Source organism: Lissotriton vulgaris, unplaced genomic scaffold (assembly GCF_964263255.1).
Source record: "Lissotriton vulgaris unplaced genomic scaffold, aLisVul1.2 SCAFFOLD_372, whole genome shotgun sequence".
NCBI lineage: Eukaryota > Metazoa > Chordata > Amphibia > Caudata > Salamandridae > Lissotriton > Lissotriton vulgaris.
This window is the reverse complement of record NW_028252847.1, coordinates 793,750-809,788: the sequence shown is the minus strand read 5'-3', so window position 1 is coordinate 809,788 and position 16,039 is coordinate 793,750. Positions and strand designations below refer to the sequence as shown.

At 47.9% G+C, this 16,039-nt stretch overlaps 1 protein-coding gene and 1 pseudogene across 2 annotated transcripts in view; both read right to left on the bottom strand.

Moving 5' to 3' along the window:
• The window catches only part of LOC147661244 (uncharacterized), a 94,678-nt gene extending 83,393 nt beyond the window's left edge, over positions 1 to 11,285 (bottom strand). The window contains exon 1 of the mRNA XM_086951213.1: positions 11,189 to 11,285. The gene's annotated coding sequence lies outside the window, so the exon portion shown is untranslated. The remainder of the gene's footprint in view (positions 1 to 11,188) is intronic.
• The window catches only part of LOC147661243 (uncharacterized), a 161,767-nt pseudogene extending 150,481 nt beyond the window's left edge, over positions 1 to 11,286 (bottom strand). Inside the window, exon 1 of the transcript XR_015306003.1 lies at positions 11,189 to 11,286. The product of XR_015306003.1 is annotated as an uncharacterized LOC147661243 (transcript). The remainder of the gene's footprint in view (positions 1 to 11,188) is intronic.
• Positions 11,287 to 16,039: the final 4,753 nt, after the last annotated feature.

The window sequence follows — 16,039 nt, the reverse complement described above, 5'->3', positions numbered from 1 at the left end:
GGAAGTCAGGACCGAACTACAGTGGTGGCTGGGCCACGTAGATGCCTGGAATTGCGGGGCCATCTTCGGTTCCCAACCAGAAGTGGTTATCGAGTCCGACGCCAGCCGCTGGGGCGCACGTTGCGGCGACATCTCCACTGGCGGAAGATGGTCTCCGCAGGAATTATCATTGCACATAAACTGCCTGGAGATGCTCGCCGGGTCTTTCGCAATTCGGACACTATCCCTGAGGCAGACCTACTGTTGCATTCTTCTCCGCATGGACAACGTGTCCGCAGTGCGGTATATCAACAAGTTGGGAGGCACGAGATCGTCTCTTCTGGTCGAAATAGCCAAGGACTTTTGGCATTACGGCCTCACTCACCAGATATCAGTGATTGCGGAGTACATACCGGGCCCGTCCAATCAGGTAGCGAACTGGAATTCCAAACACCTCAGGGACTACACAGACTGGAAGTTGCTTCCCAAAGTGTTTCGGTGGCTTCAGAGAATTTGGGGTCCATTTCAGACGGACCTCTTCGCGTCGAGGCTCACGTGCCAGATCCCTCAGTTTTTCAGCTGGAGGCCGGATCCGATGGCACAGGCGACCGATGCTTTTCTCCAGGATTGGTTGGGCGCGACTCAATATGCGTTTCCCCAATTTTTGCTGATCCCCAGGGTGATGACACAGGTGATCAGGCAACGGGCAGAGATAGTCCTTGTGACACCGTGGTGGACCTCTCAGCCGTGGTTTCCAAAGTTGATACAATGGAGTTGCGACCTTCCCAGGTTACTCCCAGAGTCGAACTCGCTGTTGCTGGGCCCTCCCAGGTTACTCCCTGAGTCGAACTCGCTGTTGCTGGGCCCTCTTCAGGAACGGCATCCCATGAGTCTGAAAGGGCGTCTCACGCTGATGGCATGGAGGCTTTCAGGTAACAGTGGCAATTGCCAGGAGTTTCAGACAAGGCTTCTGAGTTTATCAAGCATGCCTGGGCACCTTCCACCAGGAAGCGCTATTCCTCAGCCTGGAAAAGTTGGCTGGATTGGTGCTTGGAACAACATTTGGATCCCATGGGGGCAGAATTACCCCACGTGTAGAATTTCCTGTCGGACAAAGTGGCGGAAGGGCTGGCTTACCGCTCAGTCAACAATTTTCGATCGGCCGTTTCAGCGGGACATGCGCTGGTGGATGGCAAACCGGTGGGTATGCACCCGGTTGTATGCAAACTCCTCAAAGAAATTAGGGTCGCTAACCCATCGAAACCCAAGTATTCGGGTCTGTGGGACGTTTCATTAGTTATATCCTTGTTCAATCATTGGCCTGTGAATGCTCTCCTATCTAGGAAGCAGCTCTCGGCCAAGTTGGCCAAGTTAAAGTGCCTGTCGTCGTGCAGACGTTCATCGGATGTGAGAGCCCTCGACGTTACAGGTAGAGTATTTATCCCAGAAGGGGTTTCTTTCACTATTACTGGACGTACCAAAACACTGTCTCGTCATATTGATTACAATGCTTTCCCAGAAAATGAGAAATTATGTGTGGTACAATGTTTAAAAACGTATGAGGACTGTACAAAAGTCTTAAGACCACAAGGTTGCTCTCAACTGTTGATTGCACTGCAGAAACTGTTTAAACCAGTAACAGCTACTACCATTGCTAGATGGCTTCGATTTATAATGAAAGAGGCTGGTATTGACATCCAAATGTTTGGTGCTCATTCTACAAGGGGCCTTATGGCGTCAAAATCATACATGTTGGGTTCTAACATTCAGGACATTATGCGTTGTGCAGATTGGTCTTCTGAATCAACTTTTAAAACGTTTTATTATAAGCAGGTGGGTGATATTACTTCTGTGGTTTTTAATGAGCGTTAAACTAGCATAATCTGAAGCCTCCGGTCCTGTATTAGAATCAAAAATTTGCTAGCATTTGAGCCAAGAATTTTCTATTCTATTAAGGACACGGAGGCGAGGATTATCCCACCCGGCTTTATTAACAGAAAAAAAGCGTACCCGCCCATGTTCACTGTTATGACAGATTGGCTTATACAGTGGTTACGGTTGTCTCATTTCCTTTATTCCAGGACCAGACAAGAAGTCTGAATAGAAGACAAGGGATGGCACGAGCTTACGCTTGAAGAGTTGTTTATTCTTCCACGTCGGAGGAGGTTTTGGACTTATTCATGTTGATGTTTGGACTTACTTCTCTACAAAGAAAGAGGATGATAGGACCACGCAGAGGGTTCTTATGGACTATGGAGGCGTGGCTTATATGTATGCATCATGGGCAATGTAGTTGTTTATACAAGAAAAATGTGTTTTCATTGGCTGCTGTGTTTTGCAGTAAAGATAAGCAAGCATAATCCTCGCCTCCGTGTCCTTAATAGAATTGAAAATTCTTGGCGCGAATGCTAGCAAATTTTTGATTGGTTGCTACTGGCTGTGGCACACTGTGGGGGGGGGGGGCGGGATTTTATCTGGATGTGACCTTGTGCCTCGTCCTGAATGAAGAGAAAGTGAGGTATGGTGGTAGGCAGGGCAGAGAAGCAGACTCAAGAGTTGAGGAATCCTGGTGCGCTGCTGTCTGCGCTACTAAAACCCGCGTTGGAACGGCCGGAGTGACCTGACTTCTGTCACCAGACTCACGGCCGCCGCGCAACATGAGAGGCATCGCCATCAACATCGTGGTGATGAATCGCCGCTGGCACAAACTAGTAGTAGTGCGGCCCAGGCAGGGGATGAATCACTCATCTGGGAGAACTGGCTGCATCATGCAGTCTGATGTGCGGCCGCCGGAGCGACCGGGACGCAGACACATAGCAGTCTGAAATGCATATACAGTAAGTACTTTGGCCAACGCTGCGCGCCAGGCAGAGCCGCGACTGATACTGTGTAGTGCAGTTCTGTTGTAACTGGTCAGACACAGCGCCGCAGAGCGCATGCATGAGGAGGTAGCACTAGGGTTAGTGCCCTTAGTTCCATTTCTGCAGCAGTTTTAAGAAGTTCTTGGAGTTATTTGTTGCTCAAAAGGCTGTAATTTCAGATATTTAGAAGGTTTCTCTCGGCTTCATTGCATGATTTTTGCTCGCGAAAAAGTGTCACTCATGTTCGTTGAAATGTCACTCATAATTTCACTGAAGTTATACAAATGTCACACATGGCAATCGGAAACCTTGGCAGCTATGTGCAGGCGATCTGTTGTATTACTTTGTGGAGTATTGGCTCGGGCACGAGCAGCGCCGCAGGGGCGCGCACGCTGGAGCGAGCGGGGGAGGGCACGTTGGAGCGAGCGGGGGGGGGGGGCGCACGTGCGTGCGTGTTTTTATCTTGTTATCCCTGCCCTCCAAACCTTCCTGGGCTCTTGGCCACTTCCAGTCCTGTCAAGTATCACGCATCAAATGTGACACTAATGCATTTCAGTGCGGTGCTCCGCATCACCGCACTGAAATGCATTGTCACGCATAGTGGCAGTCTCAGGTGTACTGCAAACATGTGTTGCAGCTGGCTGCAGGCACTGTCTGTGGTCTGCCTGCGCCGGCGCGCTGCTTCCGCGGTCTTCTTGAGGCAGTAATCCCTGCTAAACGCCTGCCAGTCCCAGGCTCTGCCTCTTTACAACAGTGTATCACCTGCGGTCGCCCTGCAGCACAGCATTGCGTCAGCCTCCCTTACGTCATGTCTGTTCCCAGCAAGCGCTCCACAGTCATATCCTGCTGACTCCGAGAGCGGGGAGTTTATTCTTCTGGAAGTTGCTCATATTGCACGTGATGGCCCGGCCTGGGCCACACTCGGCTGTAAGGCCATCATAATCAAGGTCGCCGCAGCAGCAGGGGCGTAACAAACACCCCCGCAGCCCCTGCAGTGCGGGGGGGCCTCTCAGCCCTGAGTAGGTGAAGGGGGCCCCTCAGCCTTGAGTAGGTGAAGGGGGCCCCTCCGCTCCTCGGTGGAGATCAGATCTGTGCGTGAGAGGCTCTGAAGCAGGTGCAGGCTGTCTGCAGCCTGCTCCGAGCCCCTTCGCTCTGACCCAGGACTGAAGAGAAACAATGTTTCAACTTACATTGTTCCTCTTCAGTTAGAGTCAGAGCCACGAGCTGGAAAGAGGTAGCGGTGGGGGCGCGGAGGGGTGGGGGTGGGGGGGCAGAAGCAGAGACAGCATTCTCCACGGCAATGCTCAAGGGAGAAGGGACGAGGCAGCAACATGTGCCCTCAGGTAAGAGCACACTTGTTAGAAGCCACACTACTTTGTGTCTGCCCTCAGTCAGGCGTGTTTAGTAATTGAACTCAGTATGCCAAGTTGTGTTTGTGTTGCTCTGGTTGCAGAGGAGAGGCGGGGACATTATAGTGTGAAGGTGGCTGACTGTTCTGGATGCCTAGGGTCGGGCTGAAGACGTCTTGGGTCTTGATTGTCTTATTTGGACTTATTACAAGTAATGTGCCACGGTAGAGCAATACACCTTGTTTGCTGTCCGAACAGACAGTGGAGAGAGAGAGAGTGGACAGCTTGGAGAGAGAGAGAGTGGAGGAAGTGAATGGAAAGAGAGAGAGAATGGAGACAGAGAGTGGTCAGAGAGTGGAAAGAGAGAGTGGAGAGAGTGAGTGGAGAGAGAGTGGAGAGAGAGAGTGGAGAGAGAGTGGAGAGATTAGAGAGAGAGTGGAGAGAGAGAGTGGAGAGAGAGAGTGGAAAGAGAGAGTGGCAAGAGAGTGGAGAGAGAGTGGAGGGAGACAGTGGAGAGAGAGTGAAAAGAGTAGAGAGATTGGAAAGAGAGAGTGAGTGGAGAGCGAGAGTGGCGAGAGCGAGAGTGGCGAGAGCGAGAGTGGCGAGAGCGAGAGTGGCGAGAGCGAGAGTGGAGAGAGCGAGAGTGGAGAGAGCGAGAGTGGAGAGAGCGAGAGTGGAGAGAGCGAGAGTGGAGAGAGCGAGAGAGTGGAGCGAGAGAGTGGAAAGAGAGAGTGGAAAGAGAGAGTGGAGAGCAAAAAGAGTGGAGAGCGAGAGAGTGGACAGCAAGAGAGTGGAGAGAGAGAGTGGAGACAGACAGTGGAGAGCGAGAGAGTGGGGAGAGAGAGTGGAGACAGAGTGGAGAGAGAGAGAGTGGAGAGAGAGTGGAGAGGTTGGAGAGAGAGGTGGAAAGAGGGAGAGACAGTGGAGAGAGAGTGGAGAGGTTGGGGAGAGATTGGAGAGAGAGTGGAGAGAGAGTGGGGAGGGAGAGTGGAGACAGAGAGCGTGGCGACAGAGTGGAGAGAGAGAGTGGAGAGAGACAGTGGAGAGAGAAAGTGGAGAGAGAGAGAGGAGAGAGAGAGGGGAGAGAGAGTGGAGAGAGAGTGGAGAGAGAGAATGGAGAGAGAGAGTGGAGAGAGAGAGTGGAGAGAGAGAATGGAGAGAGACAGTAGAGACTTTGGAAAGAGAGAGTGGAGAGCGAGAGAGTGGAGAGCGAGAGCGAGAGAGTGGAGAGCGAGACAATGGAGAGAGAGAGTGTAGAGAGAGAGAGAGAGCGGAGACAGAGTGGAGAGAGAGTGGAGAGGTTGGAGAGAGAGAGTGGAAAGAGGGAGAGACAGTAGAGAGAGAGTGGAGAGGTTGGGGAGAGATTGGAAAGAGAGAGAGAGACAGTGGAGAGAGAGTGGAGAGGTTGGGGAGAGAGAGAGTGAGTGGAGAGAGAGAGTGGAAAGAGAGAGTGGTTAGAGAGTGGCAAGAGAGTGGCGAGAGAGTGGGGAGAGAGTGGAGAGAGAGTGGAGACAGAGAGTGGAGAGAAAGTAGAGGGAGACAGTGGAGAGAGAGAGTGGAGAGAGAGAGAGTTAAAAGAGTAGAGAGATTGGAGATAGAGAGTGAGTGGAGAGAGCAAGTGGAGAGGGAGGGTGGAGAGAGGGAGGGTGGAGAGAGGGAGAGTGGAGATAGATAGTGGAGAGAGAGAGTGGCGAGAGAGTGGAGAGAGAGTGGCGAGCGAGAGAGTGGAGAGCGAGAGAGTGGAGAGCGAGAGAGTGGAGAGCGAGAGAGTGGAGAGTGAGAGAGTGGAGAGCGAGAGAGTGGAGACAGAGAGTGGAGAGCAAGAGAGTGGGGAGAGAGAGTGGAGAGAGTGGAGACAGAGTGGCGAGAGAGTGGAGACAGAGTGGAGAGAGAGAGGGGAGAGAGAGTGGAGGGAGAGAGTGGAGAGATTGGAGAGAGAGAGTGAAGGGAGAGAGAGTGGAGACAGAGAGAGTGGCGACAGAGTGGAGAGAGAGAGTGGAGAGAGAAAGTGGAGAGTGAGAGAGGAGAGAGAGTAGAGAGAGAGAATGGAGAGAGAGTGGAGAGACAGAATGGAGGGAGACAGTAGAGAGATTGGAAAGAGAGAGTGGAGAGCTTGAGAGTGGAGAGCGAGAGAGTGGAGAGAGAGAGAGAGTGGAGAGAGAGTGGAGAGAGAGAGAGTGGAGAGAGAGAGAGTCGAGAGAGAGAGTCGAGACAGAGTGGAGAGAGAGAGTGGAGGGAGTGAGTGGAGAGGTTGGAGAGAGAGAGTGGAAAGAGAGAGAGACAGTGGAGAGAGAGTGGAGAGAGAGAGAGTGGAGAGAGAGACAGTGGAGAGAGTAAGACAGTGGAGATAGAGAGGACAGAGTAGAGAGATAGAGAGTGGAGAGAGAGTGGAGAGAGAGTAGAGAGACTGACTGACTGACTCAGAGACTGAATACTGACTGACTGAGAGACTGACTGGCTGGCTGAGAGACTGACAGAGAGAGAGAGAGAGCGAGAGAGAGAGACTGGCTGACTGAGAGAGAGAGACTGACTTACTGACAGAGACTGACTGACTGAGGTAGAGAGATACTGACTGAGAGAGAGAGAGACTGACTGACAGAGAGAGACTGACTGACAGAGAGAGAGAGGCTGACAGAGAGAGGCAGAGGCTGACTGACTGAGATACAGAGAGACTGGGCGACTGACAGAGAAAGAGAGCCTGATCGACAGAGAGAGACTGACTGAGAGAGAGAGTCTGACTGAGAGAGACTGACGGAGAGAGACTGACTGACAGAGAGAGAGAGACTGACAGAGAGAGTCACTGACTGAGAGAGAGACTCACTGAGAGAGACTGGCTGACTGCGAGAGAGAGAGAATGACTGACAGAGAGACTGACAGAGGGAGAGAGAGAGAGAGAGAGTCTGTCTTGAAGACTGACTGAGGGAGAGGGAATGACTGACTAAGAAAGACTGACTGACTCAGAGAGAGAGACTAGGAGAGAGAGAGACTGAGAGACTGACTGACTAGGAGACTGACTGACTGAGAGAGAGACTGACAGAGAGAGAGAGCCTGACTGAGAGAGAGACTGACTGACAGAGAGACTGGGAGACTGACAGAGAAAGAGAGACTGACCGACAGAGAGAGAGAGAGACTGACCAACAGAGAGAGAGAGACTGACTGAGAGAAAGAGAGACTGACAGAGAGAGACTGACAGAGAGAGTCACTGACTGGGAGAGAGAGAGAGAGACTGGATGACTGTGAGAGAGAGAGAATGACTGACTGAGAGAGACTGACCGAGGAGAGAGAGAGAGAGAGACTGTCTGGAAGACAGACAGAGAGAGTGACTGAGAGAGAGAGAGACTGACAGAGAGAGAGAGACTGACTGAGAGAGAGATTGAAAGAGAGAGACTGAGAGAGAGACTGACAGAGAGAGGGACTGACAGAGAGAGACTTACTGACTGAGAGAGAGACTGACAGAGACTGACTAACAGGGAGAGGGAGACTGACTGACAGAGAGAGAGACAGACTGTGAGTTAGAGACTGGCTGACAGAGAGAGAGACTGACTGACTCGAGAGACTGGCAGAGAGAAACTGTCTGAGAGACTGACTCACAGAAAGACAGAGACTGACAGAGATAGACTGACTGACTGAGAGAGACTGACTGACAGAGAGAGAGAGAGAGAGAGACTAAAAACAGAGAGAGACTGACAGAGAGAGACTGACTGACTGACATAGAGAGACTGACTGACAGAAAGAGAGATAGAGAGACTGACAGAGAGAGAGAGAGACTGACTGACTAAGAGAGACTGAATGACAGAGAGAGATAGACTGACTGACTGACTGACTGACAGAGAGAGAGATAGACTGAGAGACTGTGATGGAATTTGGGTCAAAGAGTGTATGAAGCTATGCAATGCCTCTTAAGATTGCTATTGTCTACTAATAAAAATGTTTTATCAAAATGTGCTCTTTGTAGTTACATCTGCTTTTGAAATACTGCATTGTCACTTTGTCTAATGTTTTAAAACAGAAACAAGAAGGAGCAGTGGATGTACTTTTGTCAAAACTGAACGTTGAGTGGTCCCGATCTTGTATATCATGACAGGAGTCTGCATCAGGAAACCCACCTAACATTGGGCAAACTTCCCTGGCGTACTGATGGCAGGGGCCCTGTAATGAACGGACCGCCACCTATGATAGCCTGCCGGCAGACTACGCCCAACCTTTAACTCCACCATCCAGTGTTACTTATAACGGCTGGATTGGTGACAGTGGCATAACAATAGCCCGCATCCCCTGCAGTATGACGGGTCGCTGGCCTGAGAGCTCTAGACTGGCACAAAGGATGGGAGGGGGCCCCCTCCATGTAGTTTGCAGGGGGGGGCCCTCAAGTTTCGTTACGCCACTGCGCAGCAGTTGCAATTTCGGAGCCGGCAGTGAGAAATTATTGCCGTGGGTAAGGACAACCATGACCGACCATGTTGGTTTATAGCGCTGGCTACCAGGTCAGGGGTCTTTAGGCTCGTAACGAGGACGTCGCCTTCTGCTGGTGCTGCCGCCGATCCTGCAGTGTTGTTTGCGAGACTGGGAAGCTGCCATATAGGGCAGCGCTACTTGCACCTGATGGTTGCTGTACATGTTAAATGAAGACCATAACCCCACCTTGAATTGTCGAGGGAGTGCCAGGAGGCGGCCGGCCCGCCACCACCACGGTAAATTAATTGCCGTGGCTCCGGCCTCGCAAATTGGACAGTAAGTGCCGCAGCCAGCCGCGCATGTGTATGTTAATTTGGTAATGTGACGATGGCCGCCTCCACATTGGTTACTGATTGCACTCTCTCAAGTCATAAATCTGAACTACTTTGTAAATGTACTGCCAATTTCTTTGTAAAAGGATAGGTGGTGGTGAACAGTAGCCGACCTGCCTGCGAGTTTCGTTCAATATGCAGCTGTAATGATCATGTGTGAGATGTGCGGAGACTCTGTCCCGCTAGTTTACTTTGCTGTAGGGAGCGTGAGGCCCTTCGCCGTGTGTCTGTTGTCCATTGCATAATAGCTCCCTGTGTAATCGGCTCCTTCTTTCCCTCTGCTTATGCTCCCTGTGTCCAGTCTTGTCATGTCACCCTTTTACTGCTTGCATTTTCGAAAACGAGCAGCAAAATATGCACCAGCGCGAAGCAGTGGCTGTCACCATCCACAAGAAGAAATTTGCATAAGGAGCGACCTGTAGTGGTAGCTGACAGAGGATGGCCACGGCTATTGGTTTATACAAGTTTAATCCAGGTTTAAAACACAACAGGCTGGTTTGACTGATAATACCTTAAATACGAATGGTGCACTTAAGAGAGCAGAGCCCGTCTGTTTAAACCCCCGCATTCCTTTTAAAAACACCATTGCAAAAGCAGGCTTTGCTACGAATGCCTCCGAACCATCGTACATCTATTGTAAATCTAATTCCACGAGCTTCATTTCTTTCTCGTGCTCTGCAAGGCACAGTTCCTGTTAGTAACAATTGTTAATAGTTCTAGTCTCGGCGTTGCCTCAACATCCCGTGATTCTGGGCAAATCATTTAATCTCGCTGGGTCTAAAAAAAAAAGTGGCATCTGTAATGTAGCTTATGGTGCTCATACAAACAGTGCACCAATTCTGAGTTTGTGCTATACAAAACAAAACAAATAAATCAGTTTCAGGCACTATCACTCTTTAAATCAACAAATCTAAATCCGCCCAGGGCAAGTGAACACCAAAGATTCAGTCCTACCAAGTTGTTTTTTCCTGGTCCAAGTGTGATCTGGTGCTCAAGTCTTATTATTTTCTTTAAATTCTGAGACTTGTAGTCTTGATCACTCCATTATAAAACAGGAATAACAGCCTCAGAATTCAAAGAAAACACTAGATTGGAATAGATGGAAGTGGGAAAATTGGACGCTATGAATATTCTTTCACATTGTTTTAAATCACTTTTATTGCCAGTATTTTGTGCAGCACTTTCAACCATTGTCATTGCACATGGCACTATTTTCTTCTGTGCAGAACTAAAGGGACCATTCTTTAATAATGTGTGTTGCGATTTGGTTCTTTGCTGTTATTAGGTATTTCATTCACTCTTTAGTTACAATTGGAATTTGTGTAGTAGAAATGTGCAGTGGTCTTCACAGGCAAATACCATGGTCCTATGAACTCTGGAGCCACACGTTGAATGATTCATAGTAATTACCCATATTTTGACCCTGAGCACATATACCATGTGGTTGTCTCTATCACGATAAATTCGAAATGTCACAAATTTGGCTACAGAATGTCACTCCTGTGTACACACTGAAACTATGGAAATGCCACATATAAGCAAAGAGAAAACTTGGCAGCTATATAATCTTATTCACCATGGCTTCCAAATTTAATTTACATTCAGGAGCATGTCATTCAGCCTAACATTACAGTTTGAGACCTCTCCATTGCACAGTGAGTACAAACAGGTTACAAGGGGATCGGGAGCTTTGCAGCCCTTTTTAGATCTTAGAGATTCTCATTGCTGCAACGGGTGTTATTTCTGATTGAAAAAAATCCCTTGTCTTCGGTGCTTGATTTTGCTAGTGAGAAAGTGTCACTCATAGTCGTTGAAATGTCACTCATAATTCCGCTGAAAATATGAAAATGTCACACATAGCAATCTGAAACCTTGGCAGCTATGCACTTCGTCGTTGAAAAGCACCACCTCTCTCACTGTGCATTTATGCCTGTGTCCCAAACCCCTTCAGGCTCCATTCTCTCCTCCATCCCCACTTCTCTCGCCGTCACACACTTCAACCTCCCCTCCCAGGAGCCCCCTCCCTTGTTTCACCAGCCGCCCACACCTCGGCTAATCTTGACCTCTCCTTTTAATGATCTATTCATATCCCTCCATCCCTCTCACCTCCGGCTCAAGCTCTCGTCCTTCAACCCTGTATCCCCCTTCGTCCCTCTCACCTCCGGCTCAAGCTCTCGTCCTTCCTCCCTGTATCCCCCTCCGTCCCTCTCACCTCTGGCTCAAGCTCGCCGTCTTTCCTCCCTGTATCCAGACTCCGCATCCCGCTCCGTTGCTTCTCCGTCCCTTAGTTCGTGCGTTTCATGCCTCTCATTCTCCCGCCCGGAAATCCGTTTTGCGTGCCAGGCCTCGCTCTCGCTGTTCTAGGTACCGCGTGTGGCATGTTTGGGGTTCCTTTTGCGTGCCAGGCCTCTGTTTCGGGTTTTATTTGCGTGCCACGCCTCGCTCTGGCTGTCCATTGCTGTTCTCAGTGGAGTGTGCTGCATGTTTAGGGTTAGTTTTGCTGGAGGGCCTGGCCTGCTCGAGTTTCAGGGATTCTGGTGTTATCTGCTAACTCAGCCCGTGTATGTGCTGTGTACATTTGCTATTTCCTAGATATGTATGAAGTGTTTGCACAGTTATGGGTGGGATTGTCCTCCAGGGAGGATGCCACGCACATGCCTCCAGAGAAGCAGGCGGAGCCATTACGGCTTTTTTCTCGATAATTTTTATTTATGCAAAAAAAAATTTTTATACTTTTGAAAACCGTTGCCAAATCCTCCTATGCATTTTGATATTTGCATTATGTAGGTTTTCAGAAAGTCTCCAGGCATTGCCAGTACTCTGAAAATCCAAACCTGGGAAGTTACTTTGGGAAACCGGTTCAGGCAAAAATGTCAGAAATCATAGTTCAATGAGGATGATTTCAAGAAATATGTATATGAGAAATAGTCTCATTGTCATGTAAATGAGACATTTATAACAGCACTTTTAAAGGGGTCACATTTATTTCTATTCTGTCATCAAAGGGAAGGTAGGGGATGGGAGTGAGGCTTTGATACTGAAGGTCGAGTCTGATTCGAAAGTTACAAGGGCATTTCCTCTAAGATGAGATCACTTTCTCTCTCAACATTTTGTCACAGGCTTGCACCCAGGACATTAGGTAACAGTGTTGCTACAGTACTGGGCCTTGATAGAGATAACGGTAGTAAAATGTTATGTAATCCTCCAGAACGAAATGGTAAAGGCATTTTTTTCGGAGGACCCTATACAGTCACCAATATCTAAATCAGACCTTAGCTTTGCAGGCTTGGGGGACGCACTGGCATGGCAGCTGCACGACTGTACAGATCAAAACTATTTATCATTATCCTCAGCCAGAGAATAATACCTCATCCAAGTCTTCTTAGTTGTGTCATCATCAGGATTCGACATGTCACGCTCTGATTATGTAACACCAAGAAGAACAAAGCCCCAGACGATTGGTCTTCCCTTTCATGCGTAAGGCCACCAGGGGCGAATATTCCTGTAACTTGTGTGCTTATCAAACCAGCCTTGACGTCCAAAAGCCTACGAATTGGCCTTTCTAAGGTGTTAAGAGGGGATTATCCACAGGTAAACATCACAGGCGTTGCCCAAATTCTTACAGGTTGGATTTAGGGCCTAGGACATCCATGGTGGGCTAGATTCCTAGCAGTTGAGATTAAGCCGGTGGATTGTCCCGGGTCCAATTATGCAGCAGAATGTCCAGGAATTTTGATTCATGTACATGAGATTGAGGCTGCAGAATATCCAGGCATCCCAGTTCTGACTGACAATTTGAGACCCTGGAATTTGTAATGGAACGGGTACTAGCCAGTAGGGCGTAGGCGCTTGGATATTCGTTGTACGTGAGTCTGAAGTGTAATTTCCAGGGGTCTCAATTTTTATCAAAGAGACAGAGGCTTATGTTGTTGTACGGGCTTAGTGTCTAAGGATGAGATCGCGGCAGTGTGGTGTTAAGGGGTAGGTGTAAATGAGGCTATGTAACATCTAAAAGCCTCTTGTTGTGCAAATGGCGAACAGTAGCCTCTGTAAGATTAAAAAATGGCTGAAATCTAAGCTGGAAGAAGACATTCCATAGAAGGGCATGGGACCCTTTGGCTTGTGGGAGCACACCATACAAAACAATTGGCCTCTGTTTATTGTTTTATACACTTGAATAACATGGAAAATCATTGGGTCCGCCTTTGTTTGGTTCTCAATTCTCCCTTGGAAGCTCGTTCAGAAATCCTCTGCTTCAAATCCTGGGGAGATTTTGAAAAGGACTTTGCTCAGTGCAGATCTGGACGTTGCTTTCACGCCTCTACTTCTTTAACCTGAAACCACTGAAAATACTGTACCATTAAATAGGCACTCACTAGTAGTGATTTTGGGGAGATGGTTATTAAACACCAGCAAGAAGAGTAAATCTTGTTTAAACCTTGAGTAGTCTCCTTCCTTTAATGAACGAGAATGGTTTCTTCTGCAATATGTACAGTCACGGTTTGCCTCCATCTTAGACAGGGAGATGGGGCATCTTTACTTACACTGTTTATTTAAACTGTTTAAACTTTATTAATCTCTAGTGAAATAGGAATGACAGCCTTCGACCCTAGTACACAATGTGAACGTTCTGAACATTTTTGACTGACATACTTTGCAGTCAATAGCCATCTTTTTTTTCTCTGGGAAAAAATAATGTTAAGCACATTTTACAAACACTTGTAAGAACGCGGCAGTTTGAACTTTGTCTCAAATTGTATGGAAGCTGTTAGTGCAAATGAGCATTGGTTAAGAGAGCACCAGAACTGGGATGCCATATTGAACAAGCATTTGCAATGCAATAGGTCTCGCATTTACGCTTACGCAAGTTCAAGCTATTGGCATTGTAAATAACAATGCATTTTATTTATGTTTCAAAAACCAAAACATAAATAAAAGGCATTGTCATTTACAATGCCAATAGCTCAAACTCGCATAAATGCGAGATCTGTTTCATTGCAAATGCTTGTTAATCAGGGGTTCGTTAACTAAGCTCCATAAGACAGTTAAAAGTGCTTTCTATTTTTATTTGCTGTTTGAAGTATGTACTGATAATGGGTAAAAATACCCGCTTTCTGTGATGTTTCTTATTATAGTACCAGGCAGTACCATTGGTGCTGGTAGAAAACTGGCCAGGTGGCAACACTAGCCTCAGCAGTGCTCACCATAGAACATTTCACTGCCACCCGGCCTGGGGTCTGCAAGCACTGAACCCTTCTCTTGCCCTCACATGTGTAGTGACATTAGGGGCGGGGCTGCAGTGCCTTGTGTCCAACCCAGGTGAATGCAGCAACCTTTCAAGGGCATTGAGGTGACCCAGCCGCTGTGGCTGACAACCATACCATCATCGTTACCAGACAGGTCGATTCGGTTGACGACTTACTCACTAGCAGCAGCAGTGATTAAAGCCCCTGAGAGCCTTGTCTCCCGCCCTGTTATCAGGCTAAATTGATGGGGAAATGCATTCTTTTTCTTATACGTTTACCTTATGAGAACTCAATTGCTTAATGCAATTACTGCGGAGTGAGTGTGTGGGTAACCAGAGAAAACAGAACTGAGACCTGTTTGGCACCGTGAGGGTCTGACTTATGTACTCATAGTGCCATGAGGTCACAGCCCTCAATTAAAGCAATGTGACTATGCAACTGTCATCTTAGAAACCAATTTCAAGAGTTTTGCAGCATTTTCAAGATCCCTTTGAAGCTTCTCATTGCTCAAAAGGGTGTCATTTCTGATATTGTTGGATTTCTGTTCACTTTATTGCTTGGTTTACACCTGCAATCTGGAAACGTCTTGGATTATCACAATCCCTTAAATAAAACACTCACCAGGTAGAAGGCCTCCTCTTCTGAAGTCTAAAAGAACTTAGAAGTCTGGTCACAAAGCTGGTGGCACAACAAGCTGGGTGAACAGTCTTGGCGTCTTTTCGGACAATTCTCTCATCTTCAATTTGCAGACCAGTCAGGGTACGTCCCTCTGTTTGTTTTTCCTAAAATATCCTTTTTGCTGCCTTTTGCCTCTCAAAAACGTATCTTCCAAGTCCCATTAATGTCTAGATCAGGGTACCTCGGTTGCCACTTTAATAAATTAATAATTGCCTGTTGTTGTGGTCATCTCTAAAATAGAGAGAAGCGCCAACTTGTGGCGAACTGTCACCATCGACGGCGTTGACAATTAAGTGATGGTGCCAAGCACCGCAAACCACCCCGTCAAAGTTAGCACAGGTAAACTTGATGCTATAGTTTACCATTAGTAGTCCATGGCAGAACTTATTGAAAGTCCAGGGGTGACTTTCTCACATTGTGGATTTAAGCAAAAGGGGATTATTCCCCTGGAATTTAGCTCCTAAATATTCTCGGTTTAAGCCTTCTTGCAATCTACCCTCTTGCTTTCCCCAGGTCATCGCGTGCCTCTGGAGCGGATAGTTTTTATTGTAATAGGCGCTGACTAAACTCTGCGCAAGAAAGCACCGTAAGCTGCATAATGTTGCACAACTTGGGACACTATTACTTTGTCACTTCGTACCTTCAGGCATGGAAATACTGCCAAAGATATCCCCACCTTAGTACCTGTTTAGCAACTAAATAAATACTGGATAAGGGAACAAAAGATTACCAGTGAACCTTTGCAAAGGGCCTACCACTGCGTGTGAACCCATGTCGTTGCGTTTTAGTAACTGTTGATCTGATTGAGCTATAACATCTATGACTTTACTTAATTTCAATCTGCAATTCATGCTGGAGATGATTATGTGCTAGGTCCATGTTTATATAAAATAAGGTGCGGCATTGCATAGTTCCAGAGACCTGGCTATGATAAACTGCCTCACCAATGTTATTGACACATGCAGTGCAAGGTTCGACCGCCTCTCCATTAAAATGAACTAACAACCCAAAGTAAAGACCTTTCATGTGTGCATACGCAAAGCTGATAGATTGACATTGCTGTCCGTCGGAACGAGGCGCCTAATGGGTAAAGGAGAGCACACTGAGTGGTATTTGGAGTGTATGTTGTATTGAGTGCA